This window comes from Pseudopipra pipra, chromosome 7, assembly GCF_036250125.1.
Source record: "Pseudopipra pipra isolate bDixPip1 chromosome 7, bDixPip1.hap1, whole genome shotgun sequence".
Classification (NCBI taxonomy): domain Eukaryota; kingdom Metazoa; phylum Chordata; class Aves; order Passeriformes; family Pipridae; genus Pseudopipra; species Pseudopipra pipra.
The window spans coordinates 37703168-37717332 of NC_087555.1; the positions used below are offsets into that span (position 1 = coordinate 37703168).

The 14165-nt window shown below is 40.9% G+C and overlaps 1 long non-coding RNA gene across 1 annotated transcript in view; it reads right to left on the minus strand.

Moving 5' to 3' along the window:
- The window catches only part of LOC135417468 (uncharacterized), a 146245-nt gene extending 133498 nt beyond the window's left edge, over window positions 1-12747 (minus strand). Inside the window, exons 1-2 of the long non-coding RNA XR_010432053.1 lie at window positions 12544-12747; window positions 12284-12454 (exon numbers count right to left, since the gene is read on the minus strand). This is a non-coding gene — a long non-coding RNA (uncharacterized LOC135417468). The remainder of the gene's footprint in view (window positions 1-12283; window positions 12455-12543) is intronic.
- Window positions 12748-14165: the final 1418 nt, after the last annotated feature.

The following is a 14165-nucleotide window of genomic DNA, read 5'->3' on the forward strand; positions in this document are numbered from 1 at the left end:
TTTTTGTTACATCAACTGATACAATAATTCCAAACTGTATTAATGGAACTTGTATTAATTAATTACACACAGTAGCCAAAAAACACTTAGCAGGAAACAGCAAAACCTACTGCAGTTCTGTTTATAGCAGCATTCCTGGAGCAGCTCTTGGAATCTCTTCTCCATGGACCAACAAACCCTCCCATTTCCAGACCTCATGAGAAAGACAGTGGGCCACTATTCTATTTCCTTCGTGGTTTTAGAACAATAAAACTTAATTTCTTGCCTGGAAGAAAAGAAGGGGCATTTTTATGTCTAATGATTTGATGCAATTCTGCATGAAAAAGCAGGTTATTCATTTAATTCGGATCGGCAGCAAAAGCCTTAAGATATATCAGAAACTCAGCCCAAAAGCAGGATTTAAATCCTGATTTACAGGATTTCTCGAGGCACAAGGCCTTGATCATTTTTTAATATCACAACAAATTGAGAAGCCTCGTGAAATACATGTGATGGATTCTATAAATCCACACAAGTTCAGCCACCACTTCTCACCTACAAGGCTCGGGCACGAGGAAGAAATCAGCCAGGATAAAACCACTATGAAAATGTTTCCATTCATCCATCACTATCCTGAAGGATTCAATCTCAACAGAGGCAAATAAACCAACAGGAAAATACTGAATTTTCCACTGAATTTCAGTCAAAAACTGAAAAACTTTCTATAATTATTACTAATGGGGGGCTCCAGAGGGGTTGTGGGTTACTAAACTCTCCCCAACTAAGCAGTGGCAGATTCCAGCGTTTAAAAGCTGTATGGAATAAGTATCCCAAATAATTTCCACAGCAAACCCTCTGTTTGAACTGTCACAGAGGTGATGCTCTCGATGCCAAACCGAACTCCAGCAACCAGAGTGAGTCAGAGAAACCCTTGGGCTGAAAAACACTGCACGAGTCATTCCCAGCATTCCGGGCCTGGAATTGGCTCCGTGCAGGAGAACACTCCCACTTGCTGAGGAAACAAAGGATGGCTGTGGAGCCTTTGGCTTCTCATCCCAGATCCACTTCCACCTGTTATCCCTGTTATTTTTGGCAGGGGTGGCGGGGCAGTCCCATGTGAAGTGTGGATTTCGCTGCCCAACCCGCTGGCAAATTCCATCCAGGGGGTTTCTCCAGGCTTGGAGTCACGGGCAGGGAAGTGCAATACAAAAGGAACACGAAAAATGGAGGTGTGAACCCCTGTCATGACATGATGCAAAGGAAGGGAACAACGGGATGAATTCTGCAGTGCATCCATGATATTTGTGTTCTGTTTGCTACTCTGGAGTCATTTCCCCTTGGATACTGTGAAGCAGGCAAAGAACAGCTGAAAATAAGGATAAAACCCCAGAGCTGAAGACCAGGGTGGAATTTTTTTGCAATATGGACCAATATCAATGAAATTAATTTTTTTTAATGGTTCTAGTGATGCCAGCAAAGACAAACCACGAAGTGAAGGTGCCCCTGACAAAAAATCACTAATTGGGTGTGAATAACGTTCATCAACACATTCTCCTGGCTCTGGATGCCACCAAGGCCTGTAACACCTCCACCTCCTGCAATCAGCCCTTCAGGATCTTCCCGAGCAGGAGTGTGTGCCCTGAGCAGTGGCTTTGTGTGCGTTTGTAGGGTTTTTGTTTCCCTTCAATAGCCGCTGATGGTGATTTAAAAACCTATTCACGCTTTTGGCCTCCGCAATCTCCCGCGGCAGCGGCGCATTCCAACATCTCATTCCCCCCGCTATTTAAGAACACTTCACGTTTGTGCACTGCCTGCTTCTTGGGGGATGAGGAAAGGATGAAAAATGATGTTCTGTGCACCTTTCCCACACTATTCACGAATTCACAGCCCTGCCCTCCACAACTCTGCATTGAATGTTCTCACTGCAGAGTGGAAAACTCCCGAAGAATTCAATCTCTCTTCACGAGGCAGTTGCTTCATAATTTTGATCACTGTGTTTGCTTCTCGAGTTACCGTCTAATCTTTGCAAGATCACGGTGCTGGTTTAAATAAGCCACAGTTTTGCCAGTCCCAGTTTAAGATCTAAGTTGCAGTTAAAAAGCAGATCACAGCCACGGTGAAAAACACGGTTAAAAGTTGTCTCTTTCATAAAGAAAGTAAAAAAGGAGCATCACAAGTGACTAACAGCACTTATAACGTGATATTCTGGTCCAAAGGGCTCTCATGGAAAAGTCTGACACCTATATTGTAAAAAGTTATTAAAAGGTTCTGTCTCTCACACAGAGAGGGCATGAGATTGTCTGAAATGAGAGAAAAGCAGCAGCTAAATACAGGTAAACTCTGAGCAGTGCAAGGTTGTCACTGCGGGTGCAGAAATGCCACAGAGAGCATATGGGGCAGTAAATCAGCCCCTGGGCCTAAGAAGATCTCAGACAGGCAAAAACCAGCAAGCTGGAACAGCTGTGCCCCAGGAACCAGCAGAACAAATGGATTTACCACCTCCTGACTCCGGGGATACTGATACCTCTGGAGGGAACAGCAGGGCCAGCCAGGGAAACTGGAAACTACATTAACTGGTTTGATAACCAAAGCTAGAAACACCCAAAGTGCTGCCCTGTTCCAGTGGTTAATGTGTTTTGCTCAGAAACCGAGCAAATGAACTATTTTTTTTTTAATTAACTGATTTTTCAGTTTAATAATTAACATTTACTAATGTTATCAGGATAACTCTGACATGAGACACTGAAAACCTGAGGGTTGTGTTTCACACAAGGTCTGTGTGACACCTGGGGACTGACTGGTCACAGCCAAGCCCAAAGGATCTGCCTTTGCACAGTTTTTATTTCCAAACAAACAATAAACCTACAGAGAGAGACTCTGTATTTTTGTGTGGCAAAGAGCATTGCTGTGCTGGCACAGCTGCTCCTGGAACCCAAGCCAGGGCGTGAGGATAATCCCACTGCAGCCATGGGAAGGGTGCTCAGGTGCTGGAAGGGGCTGCCCAGGGAGGTTTGGAGGTATCCAAGGAAGGACTGGACGTGGCACTGGGTGCTCTGGGCTGGGGGACAAGGTAGGGATCAGGCACAGGGGGGATTGATGGGCTGGGAGGGCTTTTCCAACCTGGATGATTCTCTCATTTTGTTGCTGTCAGGGATGGAGAGGATTTGAATGAAAGGATCACAGAACGTGCTGAGTTGGAAGGGACCCACCAGGATCATCCAGTCCAACCCTCAGCCCTGCACAGGCCCATTCCCAAGAGTCACACCCTGTCCCTGAGAGCATCATCCAAACCCTCCTTGAGCTCTGGCAGCCTTGGTGCTGTGCCCACTGCCCTGGGGAACCTGTTCCAACACGGATCTGGGCAGCTCAGCTTGGCACTGCCCTGCTCAGTGTGAGCCCACCACGAGAGGTTCTCTGATCCTGGTGATTTCTGTACTGCAAAATAGAGAAGATCATCCTAGTCCATGGAATTTGAGGTGCTGAGGCAGAAGGAGGGCAATGAGGATGGGGAAGGGCCTTGGTTTGAAGCCATGTGAGGACCTTGAGGGCACTTGGTGTGTTCAGTTGGAAATGAGGAGACTGAGGGGAGATCTCACTGCAGTTCCAACTTCCTCGGGAGGGGAAGACCTGAAAGACTCCAAAAACCCTGAACAAACCACTTGAATTCCTAAACTGAATTCCTAAATTTTGAAAGTGCTCATAGGGATTTATTCCAGGTTGGCACACACAGTACAGGAAATTAAGATTTATTTATGATAATGAAACCGATACAAGCATTTATTAGGGAAAAATAAGGTGGGGGGGGGAGAAAGAAAGAAGGAAATTAGTACTAAGTTTACTGACATTTGAGAGTTCCATGGCAATAAAAAGGAAATTGCATCTCCCATGCAATTTGTTCCCAGAATTGCTTATTAACAACAAACAGAGAAACTCAAGTTAGGGAGGAACAGCATCTTCTCCACCACCACCTGCAGTGGGAAACCTTCCACCAGAAATATTCCCCTGAAAAATATCTGTATCAGTCTCAGAAAATTCCCAGTCCTGCTGGACACCATCAAATGGATTGGGATGTGATTGAGCAACATGAGAGTGGAACCAGGAAAGAGCAGGAACACATGGAGACACTGATGGCATCAATGTTAATGTGCTTTGAGAATTAAAGGGTTGGTTTTACCCTCAAAAGAATGAACTGTCACCTATTTTGTCCACCCACATCTAGAAAGGACACAGTATTCCTTTGTCAAGCATTATCTTGATATTTATGGGAAGAAGTAGCCATTATTTCATGTATTTCATATATTCTCAAAGACCATCAAGTTTCAAAAAACTGATCACATGGAAGATGTTTGATGAGTGTAACTACAGTTAGACACCAAAATTAATCTCCATATTTATTAAAAAAAATATTAAGGATTTAACAAGTCTCCAAGATAGTGTGTATTAAATATTAAATATTAAAATTGATCATATTTTTTTTTAAAGTTTCATCATTTGCAGTTATGAAATGGGATTCAAAGGAACCAGCTCAAACCCGTCGCGAAATCTTAAACCATTAAAAATGTTCTAATGTGGCTAAAAGATTCTAAGTGTTAAGATGTGGCAAAAAAGAAAAAAATATAAAAATCCAACTGAGTATTTCTGTACACCAGCAGTACACATTTCAGAATATTTCCTTTTTTTGTGAAATATGGTTTTCCTCTACAGCTCCATTAACCCGTTTGAAGCCAAAGGCAGAGCTGGAAACAGCAAAGCCAAATAAATGATTTTTTTTTTCCCATGTATATTTTCTTTGGTCTGTAATGAGTGGGTTTGAATGCTCCACTGGCTGCTCATACTAAAGTGTAATTAAACTCCCAAATTTTGAGTTGGTTTTTCACTATCTGGGTGAATCACATGATTTTTCTCTTTTCCATCAGGTGCCAACCGTGGAATTTGGCTGAGAGGGAGAAGAGCACAGCAGGTTCCTTGTTGCTGTGCCTTTTGAATTCAGGTGAGGTGCAACCCTTGAGCCTTATCAAAGCACTCCCAGCTTACTTTGAAATCGAAGCAACCTAAAAATAGGCTGGAAAATAGTTTCTGTAAGGAGAGAAGTGCATAGTAAACTTAGTTCAAAACAGAATCTTCGCAGCAGAACAAATAATCTCCCAGGCAGGAGATGATGGATGTGCAAAAGGATGATGTGCCATTAGAAAAGCTGCCTTTTGTAATAAACTGTGTGTCTTGGAAAAGTATCTTTTCTCTCAGAGAAAAGAAACAGGGATTAAAAATAATCAGCTCTGCCAATGGTAACCTATTTTTAAACTAAATTCTATTCACTTGCTGTGTATGCTTTGTTTACTCCATGGTGGGTTTATAAAGATACATAACAAAAAATTGCATTCTAATATGAAATTAGTAATTGTTCAGCAGGTGCTGGATTTTCTTTTCCTCAGCTTACCATTGACTTGGAATTAGAACAGTTGTGCTGCTGGATTTGTTACAGGAAAGGTTGTGGGAACTTTGATGTCCCAGGAGCCTCGGGTGGGAGAGGAGGAAAACACCGAGTTCTGTGTCACCACATCCCAGAAATTATTGGGTGGAGAAGAGGAAGTATTTTGTGTTTCTGAAGGATCCATCCCCCTCCATGACAATCCAGGCACCATCCCATGAAATGCACCTGCTCTTCCTCCTTTTTAGGGTGAGGATTCTTGCTGTGCTTCCCAGGCAGGGCTAATTGTCCCTTCCTAAACCATCCCAGGGAGAAGAGAAGCAGCATTACTGAGAGTGAGTTGAAACGAGTGGAATTAGCCCAAAATAGTCCAAAATAGAAAAGCTCTAGACCACAAGATGAGACTTGTTTCATTAGCTATAAGTAGCACGATGTGTAGGAGCACATAAAGTGTGGCTACATTTCAAATATAAAAATATTACCATGAGGCTTCTCCCTCCCACTCTATTATACTCTCCAAGAGAAAAGAGAGTAGGTAGACAATGAAATTCTTAGTTCACTGCCAAGAATTCCAGTGCAAACAAATTATCAAGAGAATCAGGTAAGAATAATGATGTGATATTGATAGAGAAAGCAGGAGCTCCGTATAAATTAAAGTTTAAAATAAACTGTAGGAGTGACAGGAGGAAAAGGTATAAAGGCAGGCAGGGAAAAAGATGTGTATTTTGGTAGAGGAAAGGGTCTGGACATCAGGGACACACACTCCAGGCTGTCTCCTCCTTGGAGAACAGGAGATCCCCAAGGCAGGACTCTGCTCATGCAAAAGAAATCAGGAATTTCAGCAGAAAACAGCTCCTAATTGCCAAAATTAGTCACTTGGAAAATAACCTGCACTAGACTCAACTGTTATCTTCACTAAACAATGGAAAGCAAAGAGGTTTATTCTATTATTTCAAAGTTTAGGGGTTTAGGAGCTCAGTTGTTTTCCTCAGCTCCTGGAATATTCCCGTGGTGTCCTGAAGCGCAGCCACACAAATCCAGGTATTTTTATTTTCCAAGTGGGAAGTGATCAGGTGTGAAATCAGAATCCTGCTTTCCCAGGCCCTCCTGAGCAGTCTCAGGGATCATTTCAGCTGACCTAGTTTCCCTCCTTCCACCTCCTCCCGCTTCCCGGCGTCTCGCTGCGATGGATTTGCTACAAATCCACAGGGAATTCCCTGGGAGACACAGCCCCACAGGGATTCATTGAGTAAGTAGCACAGGGAAAAGGGCAAAATTATAAATTATAAGATGATCTGCTTGGGTTGCAAGTCAAATTTCAGCAGCTGCAAAGAGCCACAGAGTCAGGATTAAGTTGATGTTTCATCAGCAGATCCAAGGGAATCCCAAGGAATGATTGTTGAAAGGGGGAGTAATTATAAGAAAATTTTAAAAAATTAAGGAAGAAAAATTAAGGATCCTCCAAGATGAAAAGTCAAGGATTTGAATAAAAAAAATCTCACCCAAACTCCTCGAGGTACAGAGAGAACTGATTCGAACACTTCATATTCTTTTTCCACACAAAATTCTGCCTGTAGGAAGTTTGTGCTTTCCAGCTTTCCAGCTGCTTTCTCACAGGGAGAAAAGTAAAAGTGCAGCAAAGCCTTCATTCTCATCAAGGGTGGAATTGAAATTAAGCCATTAATGTGGATACTTTTGAAGGTTTCTTTAAAGCAAAAATGGGATTTTTTTAAAAAAATTATTGCTTTGTGTCTATTTCTATGTAATGTGTGTGTGTATTTGTGTACAAAATGAATCACATGTGACCTAAAGGAAAAAACCACGTTCTAATAAGTGGAAAACAGTATTTTAAAATGTTGATGGACTTCCACATTTTACACACCTTAACACAGAAGAGAATATTAGGTAGAAACTGGTAACTCACAAACCCAAAATTTCTGGTGTTCAAAGACCTGAACTTGATTTCATAAAAGCCTTTGCTAACAGTTCTTTCCCTCTGGTTTATTTTAGAGATATTATTTTATGGTATATCAGGGGCAGCAGAATTTTATCAAAGCAACAAAACAAATAAAGGACTAAAATGTCTGAATTCCCTGTGCCATCAGTCAACCAAAATCAAAGTTTGATACAAATCCCTTAGAACTCATGGAAATTAATGCTCTGACCAGTCTTACTAAGAAGAGCTATAGAAGCTGCATAACATTATGTTATATATATATTTGCCAGAAGGAAGTGACTTTTTAGTATTTCAAGCCTAAAAGCACTTTAAAAAATAAAAATGTAACATATTACTAATGGTTTACACGTTAGGTAGAAATTGGATAACTCACAAGACCAAAATTTCTGGTGTTCAAAGAAGTCCTGGACTAGATTTCAGAAAGGTCCTTGCTAACATTTCTTTCCCTCTATTTTATTTTAGAGATATTATTTTATGGTATATCAGGGGCAGCAGAATTTTATCAAAGCAACAAAACAAATAAAGGACTAAAATGTCTGAATTCCCTGTGCCATCAGTCAACCAAAATCAAAGTTTGATACAAATCCCTCAGAACTCATGGAAATTAATGTCTTACTAGAAGAGCTATAGAGGCTGCATAACATTATGTTATATATATATTTGCCAGAATGAAGTGAGTTTTTAGTATTTCAAGCCTAAAAGCACTTTAAAAAATAAAAATGTAACATTATTAATGGTTTACACCTCCATATTGCTGTACAATTAGAGAGCAGTAGCACAGGTGGTAACACAAACCCTCCAAGGCTTGGACTGGCTCTGTTTGACACCCCCAAAACCTGCATTGAAAACAATTAAAATCAGGTTTATTACCTGGTTTGCTCTGGAGGAGTTACACTTTTGTGATTCTTTAAGCTCTTTAGAACTCCCTCATCCCATTTGCTCTGCTGGAGATCTTTAAACCCACTCTCTTCATAGTTCAAAACAACATAACAAGATTAGGCCACGAGCCAAGGAAATCAACCCCGTGCCAATTCCAGGCCTTGGAATTCTAATTAGAACCTCATTTGTATTAACCTCCATTTCTAACATCAGGACAATATTATCACTCCTGTGATTATAGCACTGCAGGAATTATCCTTTCCAGGAAGGTATTGCAAAGATGGGAACAGCGCAGGGTGATCCTAACCCGTGTGAGGTTATTAATAGGTGAGCATTCCAGAAAAATATATATTAATGTAAAGATGTTTAATAGAAAATGTGATAAGGAGATAGTCATTCATTAGCAAGAATTGATAAACAATATGTCCTAATCTAGTGAAAAGTCTCTCAGTGGGTTTGGAACAGAATAATTTGGCCTTTGATAAAATTTTAGGGTTTTTCATATTATCATGTGAGCCAGAATAGTGAGATGGGAAGTAAAGCATTGTCAGTAAAAGGTCAGTTTTGTAAAAGGGATCTCTCCAAAGTCCAACAGAACACCAGCCAGAACACTTTTTCATATAAAGGAGTAAATTTTAAAACCAAAACACATATTTTAATGCACCACCTTAATAAACTTACAAGAAAACCCTGTGGTTTAAATCAAAGGTTATTTCTCCCTTGTGCTGAAGAGAGCTTGGAAAGCACACACAGAAATAAATACTGAAAATACACTTGCAGCACTAATTCACTGAGCTACTACCACTGAAATTCAAATAACAGTCATATTTTCAGCAGAAAATTGCCTAAATATGAGTATTATCAGTGGTGTGTGCAAGTTAAATTTAGCCCAATCCCAACAAAACCTGGGGATCTATGGAATGCTTGTGTTTGGGACAATGTGTTTAGCACAGCAGGATCATATATGAATACAAATCTCAAAGTGTGAGAGCACTTCTGCTGCATGTTTGAGCTGTTGTTTTGCCATGAAGATGCTATTTTTGTTTCCATAGAAAGACACATAAAAAATGAAAGCATAAATGTCCTTTTGGGGTTCACTGCCTCAGAACAAGTCAGCTAAACTTCAGAACCTTCAGGAGATTATTAATTGTGCCCTAAGTGATGGGTTCAGATTGTATTTCCACATGGTAATGATCAATACCACCTGAAAAAATAATTCAGATATTCACAGGACATCTTAAGCTGAGCACCAAAATTATTTCTCATCTCTGAGAATTTGAGTAGAAATCTTCTTTGTGGACAAAAGTATTTTGTGCAAGGAAGAAAACTCCTCTAAAAACAGCCCTGAAAATATGTTTGAGTGTTATCCTGGCCTAGGGGAAGGTGTCCCTGGAACAGGATGATCTTTAAGCTCTGTCCCACATTTCCATGCAGAACCTCCCAGGTTCTGGCAGCCAAGTGGGAAATGCAGATGGGAACCTGTTGCTTGGGGTTTTAATCAAGCTCAGCTGCAACCAAACCTCTCTCCAATATTTTGAAAGCCTTTCAGAGTTTATGATGCTCTGGTTGGTGTTTTACAAGCCACTGGGCTCCATTTCACTGAAGAAGTTTGTTTTGGAATATCATGAGAGACAACCATATGAGCAGAACTTTCAGTTGGTTCTCCCCAGAAGTTTATTGCCTGTGCAGCTCCTCTGAACACAGAGCAGAGAAATCCTACATTTTAATGCACTCAAAACTAGGCAAAGCTCCTTCCACCAGAAAATATGATTGATTGTTCCAGTGACAGTAATTGCATTTTAGTAAAAGTAACCATTATGGTAATTTTTCCTCCAGGAAGAGACATTTAACTAACTTAAGTAACTTGTTACTTTTCAACACATTAACTTTGGCAAATTTCACATTACAAACGTACAGAGTTCACAGCCACAACAACGTGCATCACTCAGGGAGTGTGCACACTTTTTTCATTCTATATATCAAGCAGTGTTTCCAAATAGTATCTGTTAAAAAAAAAAAAAACAAAAACCAAACCAAAAAACTGTGCATACATAACACAGCATTAATTAAACTGTTAAGAGCAGCTCTAACACGTCCCCTGCCAAGTTTCCTGTGGAAAAATTCTGCCTTTCCAAGTAGCAAAGTTGGTACCATTGGGAGGTATTAATTCCAGGGATGAAATGCCAGCTCTGGGAACACAGAATAAAGGCTCCTTTTGGGGGAAGCAAAGCAGATCAACAGCAACTCACGACACAGCAGCCAGAGAGGTGGGTGGGGAATGACAGACACAGAAAAGCTCAGGGTGCAAAAAAAAGGGTGCAGAACTCTGGAGCTCCAGATCACAACATGTCAGAGAGCAATTCCTGTGACAGACCACCTGTTACATCACTGGGACAGCCAGAATGTTCTAAAAAAACCCAATATTAGCATTTAATTTCACCTATGGCTTCCAAGCAGCGCTGGAATCCCAGGCTGACCCCTGCACTGTGAAAGGGGGGCATCATTTTGAACACCCTGCTATTTTATAAGCATTCAGTGCCTCTCAGGTTGTAGGAACTTCTCATTAAAGTGTAGCTTCTGATAATTAAGAGCTACAGCACGAAATAATTTAAGCAGCCAGGGTTTGTCTCACACAACTTCAGGAATTCAAATAAAAACGCTCTGGCTTTGCTTTAAAGATAAAAATCACTCCTCGTGCTTTGAAGGGATTCTCGTGGCATTGCCATCCTCCTGAGCATTTCTACACTGGAAAAGGACTGAAATCAATCTGGATTTAAATGTTGGGGTTTTAAGACATTTCCTTTAAATGGAAATACCAGGGAAAAAAAATTAATCTGAATTTCAACGGATCAGATTTTAAATTTTCTCTTCATTTTTCCCCCTGGTCCAAGGAGCACCATTCTGGAGGAGGTTGTGCTTCCACACTCAGGAGCTGGGTTGGCAGGTCCAGACTAACAGGTTCTGTCCCATCTCACTCCTCCCTTCAGAGAATCAGAGACCTTTCAGCTCTGTTCACTCAACTCTGTCAGTGGGAAATACTCTGTTCTGGAATTTAAGTGGATTTTTTTGAATGGATTCAGATCAGGGAGCTTCAGTTTTAAATAGTGTGTTAAGTATTTAGCTGGGACAGTCAATGGTTTTACTCTACTCTTATTTAAAGATCTCACTTTTAAGGACAGCAATAAATGCTATAAAGGTGGAGGAGAGTCTAGACAAAGACACAAAGGGCTAAGAAATAAAAAGTTGGGATAATAATCTGTAGTATCTCAAAGTCTGCTGAACTGCTTTTTCAGCAGCAGCCTTCCAGATAATTTTAGAGAAACCCTTAATTATCCTTTTCTTATTTTTTCTTTTTTTTTTCTTTGGTTGGTTGGTTGTATTTTTGGTTTGGGGTTGTTTTTTCTTTTTAATTTTAAGAACTTGCACCTGCAAATTCATCCATGAATTGTTTGACTTTTATAACCAAAAAGCAACTATTGGGTTGCAAGCTCTTAGTGAAGCAAAGCCAGAATTCTTGAGCAGTCAGAAAGGGTTGGAAATCCACACAGTCCAAGAGAACTTTCTTTCCAACATTTTCAGGACAGGGCTGGATTCTCCTCCCTGGAGGGATTTCAAAGCCCTGTGGAGGTGGCACCTGGGGACAAGGGGCAGTGCTGGGGGATGGTTGGACTTGGAGATCTCAGAGGAACTTTTCCAACCTAAAGGATCCTGTGGTTCTTTAAGACTAAAAAAATCTCTCCACTGCTGTTGATCTTCCACACAGAATATTTAAGAAAACATCAGAATTAGTTTGGCTTCTCAAAGCTGAAGTGAAATCAGAAATAAACCAGTGACTGACACACAAACAGCAGTAACCTGGGGCACACCTTAAGAGCTTACTAACATTCCACCGTGGAATTTTGTAAGATTATTTTTATAACACAGTGTCCTAGTTACTGTGGAGGAGAAAACTCACAGTTGAAACAGAACTGGCAGTAACCTCTTTAATTAGTCCTTGATCTTCCCCGTGTCTCCTAAATGACACAAAGCAAACCACATACCTGAATTTTGCTTTGCAGGGTGCAGGAGTTAATTCTTCAATTAGTTCCTCAATTAATTCTTCAATTAATTCTTCAATATCAGCTGAAGGAATTGGTGGTTTGGTGGAGGCTTCCCAGGCACTGGAAGCAACTCAGAGTAACGTCCTGTCCTCAGCTTTGAGCAGGTGTGAGCTGTTAAAAAATCACCCAAGCAAAGCCCCCAATCAGGGGGTGATGCACTTTTTCATGCCCACACCCACAAAAGGGTTAATTGTGCTCACCTGGCAGGAACTCCAAAGACAGGACACACCTGGAAGAGATTGAGACTTAAATTAAGAACTCCTGTACATAATGCATTAAATTTGGCAGGAGAGACAAGGGGAAAAAAACCCCACCATAACTACTGTTTGCATTGTGCTACAAGATTACTTAAATTAAGGGGAATTTGTCTCAAAAAAGGCATTTAATTTTATTGAAGTAGCTGAAATTGTCTCAAAAATTCCAAGCAGCACAGTGCTCTGTAAGGCCTGGAAATCTAACAAAAGGAGATAATGCAACCAACCACCATCTGTGACTTTATCCTGATGTCCAACAACACAATAAATGTAATTTGGGGTGAGTGAAACTCTGCAATTCTTTGTAATCCAAAGAAAAACCACTCATGGATTATTTTAGCAAAGTTTTGGAGGAAAGGACTGAGTGACTCAGAGTGTCAGACTGTAACAGTGACAAGCACAATTCACCCAGGTCCTGTATTTTCCTCTGACTGTTTTGTTGCACAAATGCTGAGTGGAACCGCCTGATACAGAAAATATCTGCTGTGAGAGGAGAGAGAACTGTTCCAGTGGGTGTGGAAACGTGTTTTGCTTAGTTTGGATCCCAGAAGATACAACTTGAGGTTTATTCAGAGCAAACTGGTTAAAGGCAGGCAGGTGGAGAGACAGAATGAGTCCAAGCCCACACCCTGGGCCCTGTCCAAGGTGTGCCTTGGGAGTCAGGGCTTAAAATTATGACTATTAATCCTCTTTTAGAATATCTGGCTGTTTAGCAATGAGCCACAGTTTGAACTGCAGCTCCACAAGCCCTTTAAACCAGCCCTTGAACACCAAAAAAAAGCAGCTCCTGGTTTCCTTCACACACTTGTTGTGGTCTTAAACCCCAGGAAGGTGCTGAGCTTTGAGCCAGCATAAATCTTGGTGAGGCTGGGGAGGAGGAGAGCTCAGAAAGGGATTTAAAGCTCCTGTTTTGGTTTGGGTTGTTCTCTGGGCTGGTTTGAACCCAAATCAGCTCCCCAATGAGTTCAATGTGCAGCTGCAGGAACATTTGTGCAGGGCAGGGCAGCATCTCTGGCTTAGGGTGGCTTAAAGTGTTTGTGGAAGTGCAGCAGGAGTGTAACTGAAGATCTGCTCTAGCCTAACACTGCCAATAATCCACAGATGCCATTCCAGAACACAGGAATAGTTAACTATATAAATGGCCTGGCCATGTGCTCTGCAGAGGGGCCTGACAGAGGAGAGCTGAGGAACTGCAGCAACAGCTTGAAAAATAGGTGAGTTTTGAGGTAATTGTGTGTTCCAACAAAGCAATGAAGGAGAAGAATAATCACCTGTTAACATATGACAGACATATGTTATATATTGTGCTCAGCCCACTAAGTTTTGATCAGGTGGGAACCAGCTGAGAGGTTTTAAAGATAACAGGACGCTGTGATTTTAAAAATAACGGTCAAATAGTTTAAAAAAAATAATTTTTAAAAATGTTTCTTTCAATATTTCGAAGCTCGTTCGCTAAATATTTGACAATAAACCTTCAGGATTCAATATTTGACAATAAACCTTCAGGATTCAATATTTGACAGTAAACCTTCAGGATTCTTCCATGCTAGTTAATATGGATGAAACAT